The sequence below is a fragment of the Vulpes lagopus genome, chromosome 5, assembly GCF_018345385.1.
Source record: "Vulpes lagopus strain Blue_001 chromosome 5, ASM1834538v1, whole genome shotgun sequence".
Lineage (NCBI taxonomy): Eukaryota > Metazoa > Chordata > Mammalia > Carnivora > Canidae > Vulpes > Vulpes lagopus.
Window position 1 is genome coordinate 76,945,331 of NC_054828.1, and position 15,132 is coordinate 76,960,462.

The 15,132-nt window shown below is 40.3% G+C and overlaps 1 protein-coding gene across 1 annotated transcript in view; it reads left to right on the forward strand.

The window, feature by feature from the left end:
* Nucleotides 1-15,132, forward strand: part of LOC121491101 (phosphodiesterase 4D interacting protein) — a 183,433-nt gene that overhangs the window by 25,124 nt on the left and 143,177 nt on the right. The window lies entirely within an intron of this gene.

Consider the following 15,132-nt stretch of genomic DNA (forward strand, 5'->3'; position numbering starts at 1 on the left):
AAGGCAGATGCTCAACTGCTGAGCCACCCAGGCGTCCCTGTTGCTTGAAACTTCTGATTCAACTCTTGAAGTACTGTGTGTCTTGAGATGTTTATCCTTAGATTTGGCCAAGAGCCAAATTACTGATAATGTAATACAAGTCCCCACCTCCCTGTGCCCTGGATTGATCCCAGGAAGTCTGTACAATAGAACTTGTCTATTGGGATTTATATGACCTGGAAAGAGCACACAGGATTTCTTACATCCCAGGATGCTAAAAAAAGAAATAGCTCTTTGGTGCCCCCTGGGGGTTTGCCCAAGGTTCAGGCCACACATGAGTACAGTGTAAATAGGTGCTCAGATAGGTGGCTTCCTTTCATTCTTGGATTGATAGCTTTTGACATAAAATAATATAATTCCATGTTCCAAAAAGGGGCATAGAGTGGTGTTGACATGGGTTTACCCCCATAATTTGTGAATAGAGATGTTTCACAAGGACCTAATATACATCCTGCCAGTTAGTCCTGTGGACAAAGAACATGCTCATATAAACAGTGGCTGAGTATTAAAGAGCCTACTCTTAGTATTGGTGGATTTTTTTTTTTTAACTCAGTTGTCATGGATACTGTTGTGGGGCTTTGTTTTGTTTGTTTTTTAAAGACACAGAGAGCCTGTGGGAATATTAAGTGGTTTTGAAGACTAAAACTCCTAACAGCTGTGTGGTGCTGGTGGCAGGAAGGGGAGTGCTAACAACCCCTCCTCTTTTTTTCACCTTTTGCATCTGCTGCAGTGCAGAACAAGCAAGCAGAGCTGCAGTGCCCCCTCAAAGCAGGTGTATTCCTTTTGATTGAGAGGTGATTTGTAGCAGAGAAGTGAGGGAGCCACCTCTGCTGACAGAAAGAGTGAGGGGTGGGGTGGAAGGGCAGAGGGAAATGAACAGGATGGCACCACGCAGAAGAGTTCAGCTGACTTCTCAGATGTGACCTTTCCAAGTCCTTTCCCTCTGCAGCCTGGTAGAAGATGGAGGATTAGTCCTCACTTTCTCAGGACTGGGAACCACTGACAGAAACCAAGGGAGGGCACAGAGAAAAGGCCAGCAAGGGATATTTTACATCTCTCTCTGTGTCAGGTAATAAATAACAATGAGACAACGACATACCTTTTTTGTCAGAAAGGTCATTGCCAGGGCTCATAGGAATTGTGATTTTCTTAGTGTCATAGACTGTATGTACCATAATGATAAGCCCTGACAGTTATTGAGTCAGAATGACTTTCCCATACAGCATCCTTGCCATGTGCTATCTCATGGGTCACCACCCCCACCCCACTCCTGGCATATTTGGGATGAGTGAAATCAGAGCAGCATGTGGGTAATAAAAACTAGCATATGCCAGTCACTTTCTGCATTCCGGGTGCTGCTCCGAGTGTGTGCATTATTGTCTCATTTCATGCTCACCAGGACCCTGGGAAGAAACATAATTACCATCCCAATTTACAAGAGGTACTTACTTTACAAGAAGTAAGGCACAAAGAGAAACAAAGAGACCTACCCAATGTCCCCTAACATGGTCCTAAAAAATTCATTATTTTTGTGACCCAAAAGAGTGAGTACTTTCTAAACTGGGGAGCATACTTGGCAAAAGTATGCAGGTAACTCGACTGGAACCATGAGCTCTTCCTACTTAGAGGAGCAGAGGGTGGTGCTGTCTTCTCTAAGTAAACTGTAAATCTCCTTTGGATATTGCTGTGTTAATTGATTTGCCAAGATGAGAAACTGAGAATCAAGAAAAGTATGTTTGTTTTTAATGATAGGTTTAAAGGAAGACAGTGTTTCACTTAATGGGATGATAAAATTGTAAATGTAAAGTAAGAGACTTTTTGAAATATTTGACCAGGGTTATTAAGATAGTAACAGTAACTAGCAATAATAAATAGTATTTTTTTGGTGTTCCTTATATACCAGGCACTTTTTTGAGAAACTTAACATATTTTATTTCATCTGTTTTTCAGTTCATTTTCCTAACTGATGAGATAGATGTTACTATATCCATTAGACCTGTGAGGACACCAAGCCTCAAATAACTTGTATAAAGCTGCACAGGTATAAAGTGGCTGAGCCAGGACAACCCCAGTGATTCTCAAGGTTCTTGGAAAATGAAAGGACCATTCAGAGAAGAGGCTACATTAGTGGAATGTGTACAGTTTGGTTTTACAGATAGAATCAAAATGGCATTTCCTAAATAAAATTCATAGAGGGGTGTGGGGTCTGTGGCTGTAAGTTCTAGGGGCGGCCTCCACCGCCTTCTCATGTTTACTCATTTTCTAATAATGCCATCTTTAACATGAAAATGCCAGCAAAGCCAGCTGCAGTGTTTGCCTAGCAGCAGTCTGAAGCCAGCTTTCTCTGGCAGTCTCAACCCAACCACAGTGATTCAGCCTGTTGAGGCCCCACCCATGCTGGCAAATTTTTCCACTTGGATCTTGAAGTCTGTGGAGAGAGAGGGGAAAAAAAAAAAAGCCCTAAAAGGGGCTATTCTACCTTTTAGAAGATCTGAGTTATCACATATGGGCTTCCTAGTCTAGATGAGGTGAATCTGGCTCACGTCCCTGCTGCTTTTTAGGGCCAGCCATTCCCAGTGCCTCTTCAGTTGTTTCTTTGTCATTATGACCTTGGGAAAGGAATGTATCTGTTGACATACACTCTCATTTAAAAAACAGAAAAAAGAAAAATGACATCTATGCTCCCCAAACCACAGTGCCCCAAGCATACTGGTTTTATTTTCATTGGCGTCTTGAGACATTCAAAAAATTGTTGGATGAACAAGGAAAGGCAGGGGCAGTCCTAAACTTTGAGCAACCATAAGCACAGAATTCTTTCTTTCTTTCTTTCTTTCTTTCTTTCTTTCTTTCTTTCTTTCTTTCTTTCTTTTTTTCTTTCCTTTCTTTCTTTCTCTTTCTTTCTTTCTCTCTTTCTTTCTTTCTTTCTTTCTTTCTTTCTTTCTTTCTTCCTTCCTTCCTTCCTTCCTTCCTTCCTTCCTTCCTTCCTTTCAGAGAGAGAGCATGTGCAAGCCCTTGAACTGGGGCCAGGAGGGGGGAGGGGCAGAGGGAGAAGGAGATAGAGGATCTTAAGCTGGTTCCACACCCAGCATGGAACCCCATGCAGGGCTTGATCTCATGACCCTTGAGATCATGACCTGGAAATTAAAAGTCAGAGGCCTAATCGACTGAGCCACCTAGGTGCCCCTCTTTTTCTTTTGTTTTTAAAAGATTTTATTTTTAAGTAATCTCTATACCCAATGTGGGGCTCAAGCTCACAACCCCAAGGTAAAGAGACACATGCTCTACCAACTGAGCCAGCCAGACACCCTAAATTTTTTTTCTTTTTAAACATGACTTTTCAGAGGGATTCCATAGTCATTCTATAGAACTTTCGAAGTGTTTTCATTCCTAAGCAACATTACCAAAGATTATGTATCAGATCAATCTTTTTTTTTCTTTTCCTTAACTCTTGAGTAAAAGGAATGATTCTGAGTGCTGTAGAGGATGTAGAGTAGTTACCATTCTCAAAGAGCTGTGCAATCTGATGAGGAGCAGAAGAAATTTAAATTACACAGGATTTAGTTGAAATAGCATCTAAGGCAACAGTGGGAGAAACATCACAAGATTAGAGGAATTGCCAAACCAGTCTTTATTTTTTTTTTTTTAAGAGTTATTTATTTCTTTATTCAGAGAGAGAGAGAGGCAGAGACACAGGCAGAGGGAGAAGCAGGCTTCTCGCAGGGAGCCCGATGTGAGACTCGATCCCGACCGCAGGATCAGATCCTGAGCCAAAGGCAGATGCTCAACTGGTGAGCCACCCAGGTGTCCCAAGAACTCATGTTGTTAAAGGGAAAAGTGCAAGGTACTTGGAATTTACAAGAGTGACATCCTATCTTAGCCTAGCTAAGATAAGAATGGAGAGATTAATTGGTGGAAGGTCATCTTCAGGCTGCTTCTTTTTCAGTGGCTCTGCAACCAGTCAATAGCTTAGCCCTGCCACTTCTGCTTTTGCAGTCTCGTTCTCTTTCATCTGTCCATCTCTCCCACTCCTACACTGTCAGCACCACCAGCTGCTGCCCAGAATACTGTCACAGCCTCCTAACTGTCCTCTCTGCCTTAGACTTTGCTCCTCCAATCCAGAATCCATGCAGAAGCCAAAGGAAGTTCTCTAAAAGGAAAATCCAATCAGGTCACCTTCCTCTACACAACCTTTCAGCCATTCTCCATTGAGCTCCGTTAACATTTAAAAGCCTCTACATAACTTGCAAGGCCCTACATGCTGGCTTCTCTCTTTCTCTAGTCTCAAGACACTTCTCCACATTCTTTGCACCCAAGCCCTAAGGCATTTTAACTCGGTAAGGTTCTTTCTCAGCTGAATCTGGATTCTTGCTATTTTCACTGCAAGGAACATTCTTCTTTCTCCCATCCCCAGCCCATATTAGTGGCTGATTCTTATTTCTCCTTTGAGAATCTTGGTTAGATGTAGCCTTCTTTAAGAAACTTTCTCTGAACCCTCCCACCCCCTCTTACTGAGTTAGGATCCCCAGCTATATTGTGTAGCATCCTTTATTTCTAGGGTAACAGTCATTATATTTGTTGTAATCGGTTAATCTGTAAAGTCTAAGAGGGCAGGGACCCTGTTTGCTTATTATTGTATCTGCAGTGTTTAAGACATTATGTTGTATATAGTAAGAACTCTGGAAATATTGGTTAAGGGCTCAGATAAAATGAAAACATAATTAAAAATTTGGGGGGATCCCTGGGTGGCGCAGCGGTTTAGTGCCTGCCTTTGGCCCGGGGCGCGATCCTGGAGACCCGGGATGAAATCCCACGTCGGGCTCCCGGTGCATGGAGCCTGCTTCTCCCTCTGCCTGTGTCTCTGCCTCTCTCTCTCTCTCTCTGTGTGTGACTATCATAAATAAAATTTAAAAAAAATTTGGGAATACAGAAAGTTATAAAGGCAAAAATCATGGCTAAATCCATCACCTAGACATAATCGTTATCAATATTTTGGTGTATGTATATCCTTCCAGGCACTTCTATTTTTCTCTCCCTCATAATAAGATTTTATTTTACGTAATACTCAGTCAAATTGTTGTAGTTTTGTTGTTTAATCCTAAATTTATTATTATGGACACCCTTCCAAGTCAGTACATTGCTCTATGACATTCTGCTGTATGCATATACCATACTTGAAATAATCCTCATCTTTAATGGATAATTAGATTATTTCTAATATTTTATTAATAGAAAGAACATTGAAGTAAACATTCATCCTTGAACACACATCTTTTCATGCAGGAAGCATCTGGATTTCCTTCTATCTGTAAGTCCTTGTGGGGGTGAAGAGGCTGCCTGTGGTCACTGATGCTGCATTAAAGTTCTCTACATTGCAGATAATCCTAGGCCATAGGCAGGTGGGGAAGGGGAATCATTTCACCAAGGGCCAAGTTTTATCATCATCACTGTACTGGTGGCCTTTGTACTTTTTCACCTCTGCCATGTACTTGGCCCACGTGTCATGAAGTAAACATTCATTCTTTCATACACATTTATACCTGAGCATTGTGTATGTGACAGCTAGAACAGGGCCCAGCACACGAACTGCACCCATATGCTGAGGGGATGGATGAATGAACAAATAAATGAAATGAATAAGGAGATCAGCTGTCCACAGAGAGGCATAATAAAATTGTGGCTAAGAGCTCAGGCTCTGAAATCAGTACACTTAAGTTTAAATCCCAGCTCAGCACTTTCCAAGCAATCACCAGTCTTCCTGGCTTCAATGTCTCTCTCCATACAAATGAACACAATGGTTGTACTAACTTCAAAAGGCTGTTATAGGAACTGGGTAAGATAATTCAAGTTAAGAAAGCTCATCCCATAGAGCCCTGAATGCTGTAAGTACTCAATAAATATTACATAGTATCATTTTTATTGCTGTTTAAAAATTTATTATTGGAAGGGTGCCTGAGTGGCTCAGTTGGCTAAGTATCTGCCTTTGTCTCAGATCCTGATGCCAGGGTCCTAGGATTGAGGACTAAGTCGGGTTCCCTGTTCAGTGGAGAATCTTCTTCTGTCTCTCTCTCCCTCTGCCCCTCCTCCCTGCTCATTCTCACTCTCTCTCTCAAATAAATAACAATTTTTAAGAAAATAAAAATTTATTATTGGAATGGAAATTCCTTAGAGTCCATAGGAAGACAGAGCTTCTCTTCATATACATTGAAGAATAGAAAACAAATTCTAATGAAATAGAAAGGAGATAATAATAATTTAAAAAAGAATTAATCTCATTGCAATGCCACTTTTTAAAAAAAAGATTTTATTTATTTATTCATGAGAGACAGAGAGGCAGAGACAGAGGCAGAGGGATAAGCAGACTCCCTGAGGAACCTGATGCCGGACTCAATTCCAGACCTGGAATTACGCCCTGAGCCCAAAGCAGACATTCAACTGCTGAGCCACCCAGGCGTCCCGCAATGCCGCTTTCTCCAATAGAAGTGACTGTTCTCTTTCACATCTCTTTCACATTGGTAACCATACCTGTTGTAGTTTCCAGAGTCTTTCAAGTTTTGTCATTTCAATCTTTTGGATAAAGTTACTTTATTAATTATATAACCAAAGGTGAGATAAGATATGAGTTTGTGAAGTTCATATATTTTATATATATATATTTATATATAAATACAAATCATAAAATGTTTTGTTGTAACATTTAGGTTTTAAAGACTGGTTTGGGGGCAGCCCCAGTGGTGCAGCGGTTTAGCGCCGCCTGCAGCCCAGGGTGTGATCCTGGAGACCTGGGATCGAGTTCTACGTCGGGCTCCCTGCATGGAGCCTGCTTCTCCCTCTGCCTGTGTCTCTGCCTCTCTCTCTCTCTGAATAAAGAAATAAATAAATCTTAAAAAAAAAAAAATAAAGACTGGTTTGGCAATTCCTCTAATCTTGTGATGTTTCTCCCACTGTTGCCTTAGATGCTATTTCAACTAAATCCTGTGTAATTTAAATTTCTTCTGCTCCTCATCAGATTGCACAGCTCTTTGAGAATGGTAACTACTCTACATCCTCTACAGCACTCAGAATCATTCCTTTTACTCAAGAGTTAAGGAAAAGAAAAAAAAAGATTGATCTGATACATAATCTTTGGTAATGTTGCTTAGGAATGAAAACACTTCGAAAGTTCTATAGAATGACTATGGAATCCCTCTGAAAAGTCTGCCTGTGTCTCTGCCTCTCTCTCTCTGTCTCTCTTGAATAAATAAATAAAATCTTAAAAACAAACAACAAAAAAACCAACATGAGTTCTTTGTTCAAGATCTTTCTTTTCTTTAGAATCTGAGCTCCACGATGGCAGGGACAGGGTTTGTCTCATTCACTACTAGATATAGTGATTAGTGTAGTGCCTGGTACAGAGTAGACATGCCTCTTCCTTTGTTGTTGTATTTTGGATGTATGGATGATGGCAAGCTTTCTTGCTTGGGCAACTTCTAGATGATGTCATCCTTTGAGAAAGGGAGCAACTGGAGCAAGCACATGTAGTTCTTTTATGATCATTAAAACAATAGCAACAAAAACCAGTGAAATGATTTTCATTTTTGGAAGAAAAAAAAAGGAACTCTTTCCTGTTCTTGAAAAATTCTAACTCTAACTGGCAAGACAGGCAAACAGATAATTCTGATAAGAGTAGGTACCCAATGTGCTGTGGAAGCACTCCGGAAGAGCCCTCAGCCAGGCTTTAGGGTCAGATAGGCATCCTTTACTGAGTAATATGTAAGTCAAGTCCTAAGAGCAAGTTGCAGGTAGTTAAGTCAGAGCTGAGTGGGGGGTGAAGAGCTGTGACATTTCAGGCTAATGCTGCCACCCATGTCTGGAGGCAGCAAAAAGCATAGTGAGTTCAGAAATAGGAGGCTTGTTGTCAAGGCTGGAGCACTTGAGTGTCGATTGAGGTTCAGATTGGCTGTGTCTCTCTCCCCCCACTTCTCATGGTCAGAGCTTTATTGTTGTAGCCATGATCATTCATGGTATTACTGTGAGCTCTTAGCTCTTATGCTTAGAGAAAGTCTTAGCTGTGCATTTGAAATCACTTTCTTTACTAGAGAAGGATAAAGAAAGGATTATTGAAAATCTAGAAAAATAATTGAGGCCATAAATTGATATGTCACTCCCTGAATACTAGAAGCTCAGCATATAATCTGTCAGGGTTGAATCAGTTGTGAACAAACAATACCAAGTCCTGCTGGTATTGGTTGGGCCAAATGGATGGAGAAGCTAGTTTGGAGCCTAGGAGTCCTTGGGATCTCCTAGTATCAGTGCAGTTCAGCTGTCCTTTCTGCCATGGAGCTCATTTAACCTTCTCTAACAGCACTATTTCTGGCTGACCCATTTATTTTTGGTGTCCAGAGGAGTTGTTATTTGTTTTGTTTTGGTTTTATATAGTTCACAGTGCTCTACTGTGATGGTGACCATAGTACTTTGTTATTCTAGGATTGGGGGTGGTGTGGGTGTGTATCTATGGCAGGGGAAGACAGCAGAGCGTCATCTGAATCCCTGTCCTTTATCCACATGCTGCTGCTGTCAAAGATAGGGTTTATTTATCAACCTGATGTAGTAACTCTGTTGTTAGCTCTCTTGTCATCAGGTCAGTTATATCAAGAAAAGGCTGGGTAGACTATGGGTCTCAGTATGGTTCTGAGTTTTAGGGGAGAAAATGGAATGATATTATTAGTCTTTAAGCATTTAGAAGACTCTCAAACTGAAATTTTAGAAACAGAGATTTGGTTATTGAGAAGAAAGTTTTGGTTATTATGGAACCCAAAAGGGGAAAAAAATAGCCAGGTCTTTGTAGCATTTTCAGTCTGCTTTCTGAGGCAAGCATCAACAGTTAACTTCTGGAAGACTGGGAGAAACCCTGTATGGAAGTGAAAGTGAGGGATGCCTGGGTGGCTCAGCAGTTGGACATCTGTCTTCAGCTCAGGGCGTGGGATCGAGTCCCACATTGGGCTCCTTGCAGGGAGCCTGCTTGTCCCTCTGTCTATGTCTCTGCCTCTTTCTGTGTGTCTCTCATGAATAAATAAATAAAATATTTTTTAAAAAAGGAAGTGAAAGTGAAAGCTGATGAGTGGAAAACTAAGTTAATTGACTTTGATTGGCATTTTCCTTGTTAAAATGGTGTGCAAAAGTTATGCATGTTCTTCAGGGTAGCCTAGTGAGTTTGTTTTTCCTGTGTCAAAATACAGAGTGGATTGTGTGTATTCTGTTTTATTTAAGGATTATAACAATACTTTAACTTGATAAAACATGGGAACCTATGAGTTTTCAATGGTAAGGGCTACTTAGAGGTAACTTCCTCAAAGCCTTTATGTTAGGGCCCCATAATCTAAGATGGATTAACAAACAGAACATTTAGAAATGATCAGTTCTAAACCATTGCTTTTTTTATTATTTATTTGTGAGAGACACAGAGAGAGAGGCAGAGACACAGGCAGAGGGAGAAGCAGACTCCCTGTGGGACTTGATCCCAGGATCCCGGGATCACAACCTGAGCCAAAGGCAGACCCTCAACCACTGGGCCACCCAGGCATCCCTAAACCATTTGCTTTTAACTAAATTGAATTGAATTAAACTTTGAATCTTAGTCATTAAAAAGCCTTTGTAAAAAGCAAAGGACTGAACAAGTTACCTCTCCCAGCTGAGGTTTCTTTCTTCTTCTTTATTAAATAACAGCTTTATTGAAATTTAATGTGCACACGATGTAACTTACCCTTTTAAAGTGTACAAATTCAGGGGCACCCGTGTGGCTCAGTTAGTTAAGCATCTGCCTTTGGCTCAGATCTTGATCCCGGGGTCCTGGGATAGAGCCCTACATTGGGCTCCCTGCTCAGCCCTATTTTGGGCTGACCACTCAGGTGCTCAACAGGGAGCCCACTTCTTCTCCCTCTGCCTCTTGCTCTTCCCTTCTCCTCATGCTTGCTCTCTGTCTCTCTCAAATAAATAAATAAAATCCTTAAAAAACTAGACTGTATATTTCCACAGTTGTGGTATATTTACTGAGTTGAGCAACAATTATCATTAGCTAGTTACATAATATTTTCATCTCCCCTCCCAAAAAACCTCATACCTATTAACAGCCACTACCTAGCCCCTCTCTCCAGACCCTGGAAAACCATTCATCCACCTTCTCTCTGTGTGTATTTGGCTTTCCCAAACATTTCATATAAAGAATCATACAGTATGTGACTTTTTGTGCCTGGCTTCCTTCACATTAGTAAAATGTTTTCAAGGTTCATCCATATTATGCAAGGTATCACTATTTCATTTCTTTTTATGGCTGAAAAATATTCCCTTGTATGGTTATACTAAACTTTGTATCCATTCATCAGTTGATAGAGATTTGAGATGTTTCTGTTTTTTTGTTTTGTTTTTTTTGATATCACTAATAATGCTTTTATTAACATTCATATACAAGACTGTGTGAAAAAAAAAAAGACTTTGTGTGAAAAAAAAAAAACTTTATGTGGACACATGCTTTCAGTTTTCTTGTGTATATAACGAGGAGTAGAATTGCTGGGTCATATGGTAACTCTATGTTTAACCTTTTGAAGTTCATCTTGAAAATGGGGAAAACTATGTTTTCTTAGGCTCAGGTTCCCAAGGTCCCAGGGAAGATTATTTACAGCGAGGGATACTTTTTATAAAGATGCAGGGACATAAGGTAGAAGTGGGAGTACTTTCTCGGTCAAAAAGTCCCTAATTCACAGGGATCATCTAGTGTCATGGTTAAGGCCCTTGTGAGTATACAACACGGATCAAACTGTAGGAATCATTAGTCTGTGTTTTTCCACTTTCTCGATGAGCAAGGCAGCCAACTTCTTGATGTTTCACTGCCCTGGATAGTAATGGAGATAGTAGTATCTGATCTGCTTACTTCACAAGATAAAAAGAAATACTATACATTGGGCAGCTCCGGAGGTGCAGTGGTTTAGCGCTGCCTGCAGCCCAGGGTGTGATCCTGGAGACCCTGGATCGAGTCCCACGTCAGGCTCTCTGTGTGGAGCCTGCTTCTCCCTCTGCCTGTATCTCTGCCTCTGTGTGTGTGTGTGTCTCTATGAATAAATAAATAAAATCTTTAAAAAAAATGTTTATAGAAAAAAAAAGAAATACTATACATTGACGTCCTTTGTACATTGTCAGTTTCTATGCAGGTAATGGTCGTTGTGAAGACAACATAATAATACCCAATTAATTTTGTGATACAAGTCCAAGTCATTCAAAAACAGCCAGGAGTTAAACTTTTGTATTTCTTCAACTTAGATTTTATTAGAAAAGCATAAGAACTCCCAGGCACATAGATGTATTATAATTTTTTAAAAGATTTATTTGTTTATTTATGATAGAGAGAGAGAGAGGCAGAGACACAGGAGGAGGGAGAAGCAGGCTCCATGTCTGGAGCTCGACGCGGGACTCGATCCCGGGACTCCAGGATCATGTCCCTGGCCAAAGGCAGGCGCCAAAACGCTGAGCCACCCAGGGATCCCCACATAGATGTATTATAAATAAAATAATCACATGTGAAAAAACCCATCCTCCTTCCCCCTGCCCCATCTCTTCCTGTCTACTCCTATTCTCCAATCCAAAACAAGTTAGGCTCCTGGGTTGGATTCCACTGGATGTTCAAAAGCAGGAAATAGTCTCCACGCATTTGAATGCCCTTCCCATAGGGTTATCTTAAAAATGTGGCAGTTAGAAAAGTTATAGGTTAAATAAGCTATTGGGGAACATCCTCAGGTCCCGCTCATCTTTGCTGTTTTTGTCTTGGAAATATGATGTCCTTTTTGCTCATTAATCTCCTCCTTACCTTTCTGTAAAGGCAGCCAGAATTCTGTTAGGGCAGGTCGACTTTTAGGGCTCTACTATCAGAGAGCTAGTGATGTGTTCTGAGGTTTCTTCAAAAAGTTATAGCTTTCTCACTAGTGTTACCTTTGGTAGTATTGTTTCTATGAGAAAATATGCTTCACATATGGAATCTCAGGAGTAAATATCTTCATCTTTTTAAAGATTTTATATATTTATTCATGAGATACACACAGAGAGAGGCAGAGACATAGGTAGAGGGAGAAGCAGGCTCCCTGCAGGATCCCATAAGATCATGACCAATGTGGGCCTGGATCCCTGGACCCCAGGGTCATGCTCTGAGCTGAAGGCAGATGCTTAACCACTGAGCCACTCAGGTGTCCCTCAGATCTTTAAAGTCCGCTAGAGCTCACTTCTAGCTTATGTGTGAAGAATTTTAACAAAATCCCTGACAAGTGGTCTTTTGGTTCCAGTTGTGTCTCTTTTGTGACAGGAAATATACTGTCCCTTGTAATGTAAGTGCTCAATAAATATTTAATGAATGAATGGATGGATGGAGTGTGACAATGAGTTCATTACATCCAACTCTGCTAGAGAATTTATCCTCCTATCTAGTTCATAGCTGCCCCCTGTAATTCCTAGTTTCATTCCCTTTGAAGCAATCCTTAAACATTAAGACTTATTGCATAAACAACAGGAATGTACAAAGAAAAATAAAATCCTTGTACCCAATATCTAAACGTTTTTATAAATTCATTTACTTATTTGAAAAAGAGAGAGAAAGGGAAAGTGTAAGAACAGGGTCAGAGGAAGACAATCTCAAGCAGACTCCCTGCTGAGTGCAGAGTTCCATCTCATGACCCATAAGATCATGACCAGAGTCAAAACCAAGAGTTGGGAGCTTAATGGACTGAGCCACCCACATGCCTCCCACCATATCTAAATTTTTAACAAATATTATTTTCACTCTATTTGCCTTAGATTAAAAAAACAAATACAGTTGTAACCCTCTTAGCAGTCTACTCAGATCCCAGTCTCCTGGCTTAATTACTAATAAGTATCTTTCCCAAAGTTACACACTTAGAAAATAGCAGAGCTGGAAATTGAACCTAGATCTCTTTTGTTCAAAAGCTATTGCTCTTTCCATAATGCCATGCTATTCCACTTGAATAAATATGCATAATAGTGATAATATTTATTGCCTATTTATAAATGGATTAAGTGTCAAGGATTACATAAAACACTATTCTGTTCCTGTTTACCGTATTAAGTGACTTAAGAATAATTTTATTTTCGTGAAATGTAGATATGAATTATCGTAGATATCAAATTAACAGAGTTTAGTTGCAGAAGTATTATATATGAAAAGAATGTCAATTAAGATGATTAATCATTTTTAGTGGAGTGGAACTTTATTTTTAGGAGAGAGATTGGTGAGACATTAGTATGTTTTCAACTGTTTCCATTATGAGAGCAATCTGGGGGGTCTGAAATGATTAAGCAAATGTGAAGCTGAGTTTTTTTTTAAAAAGGAGACTTGACAGTTGGTTATGTTAATGGGGCATGACATACAACAGCTGGCTTGTAATCCTCCTACTATTGTTGGCAATGATTGAGTCCTTATTAAAGTCTTATTTCCAGCCTGAACTAATACATTAAGAAGCAGTGGGAAGATGAAATAAAAAAAAAAGAAAAACAGGGGAGAGCCATTAATGTTTGAAAAAAGTATTTTGAGAGAAGAGTAAAGGTTTTCCATGTTCTATGTAAAAAAGGAAGAACAAAGACAGATGCCCTCTTGCTTGTTCAGGAACCTGCAGTGTCTATTTATTTCCCCAGCAATGCAGAGTTTATAAAACCATATGGACCAGGCGCTAACCCGCAAGAGGCCCAATTTAGTAGGTCTAGCACGTGGCCCAGGCATGCACACTTTTGTGTGTTAAAGCTACAAAAAGCCAAGTAAAACAAAACAGAAGCAACAACCAACAAAACAATCTTCCCAGCAAGCAGCTCCTGGCCCTCTTCCATTGGCCTTTTCTTCACTTGTTCAAATCCAGAGCCAGGACGTTCCTGTAGGAACAGACTCAGGCTCCTTACCCTGACTTTTAAGATCTTCTTCCTAAAGTGGTTGTGAACTTCCTTTCCTTTCTCCCTCCGTGGCATGACATTATGGGCTCTTTGTTTCAGTCTAGTTGGCCCTCTGCACTTTTGCTTCTGTTCTACCTGCCTGGATTGCCTTACATCCTCCCCTGAGCCTAGCCAAACCTGATTCATCCTTTCAGGAGAGCTAAAATGCCAGCTCTCTGTGGGACCTTCTCTCATAACCTCTCTCCCCTATTTCCTATAGTGTTTACTATTTGCATAGTTCATATGGTCCTTTGATAGCGATTTGCATTCCCCATTGCTCAGAACTCTTATTCAAAGCCTGGATTCTATCTTGTATATTGAAGTTAAATTGTTAGAAAAGTTTATGTAATTACAAAATTAACATTTTATAAAGAGGAATGCCTTTAGATAAGCTTTTCATCCTGAAACACCTGGGTAATCTTGTATGCAGATTGAGTTCTATTAGAATTAAATCCAGGGGGGCCCTGGGTGGCTCAGTTGGTTAAGCATCTGAGTCTTGTTTTCATGGTGGTGAGATCTCCATGCTCAGCATGTAGTCTACTTGGGATTCTCTCTTTCCCTCTGCCTCCCTCTCTGCTCCTCTCCTCTGTCATGTGAGCACTCATGTGCTTGCTCTCTCTCACTCGAATAAATAAAAACTTTTTTAAAACAAAGCATTAAATCCAGAGAGGTCAAAGTTGGCAGGTTAATTATTCATCAATTCTTTCTATTTTTTAAGATTTATTTATTTTAGGGAGTGAGAGAGAGCTTGCACAAGCAGAAGGAGGGAGAGGGACAAGGAGAAACCACGCTGAGGTCAGAGCTCCATCCCAAAACCCCAAGATTATGACTCATGACCTGAGCTGAAATCAAGAATCAGAGGCTTAATGGACTAAGCCACTCAGGAGCCCCTATTCATCAATTATTTTGTTCAACAAATATTTATTGAGCACTTACTGTATACCAGGCTGTTCTTGATACTAGTGATATAGCTGTGAACAAAACAGGAAAAATCTTGCCTTTCTTATGGAGTTCACATGCTAGTGGGCAGAGACAGACAAGAAACAAAATTAACAAGGAAATATAATATTTTAAACAATTAAAGTGTATAGAATTTTAAAAAATAACAATGAAGGGAGTGCTGGGGTGAGGTCTAGGGTG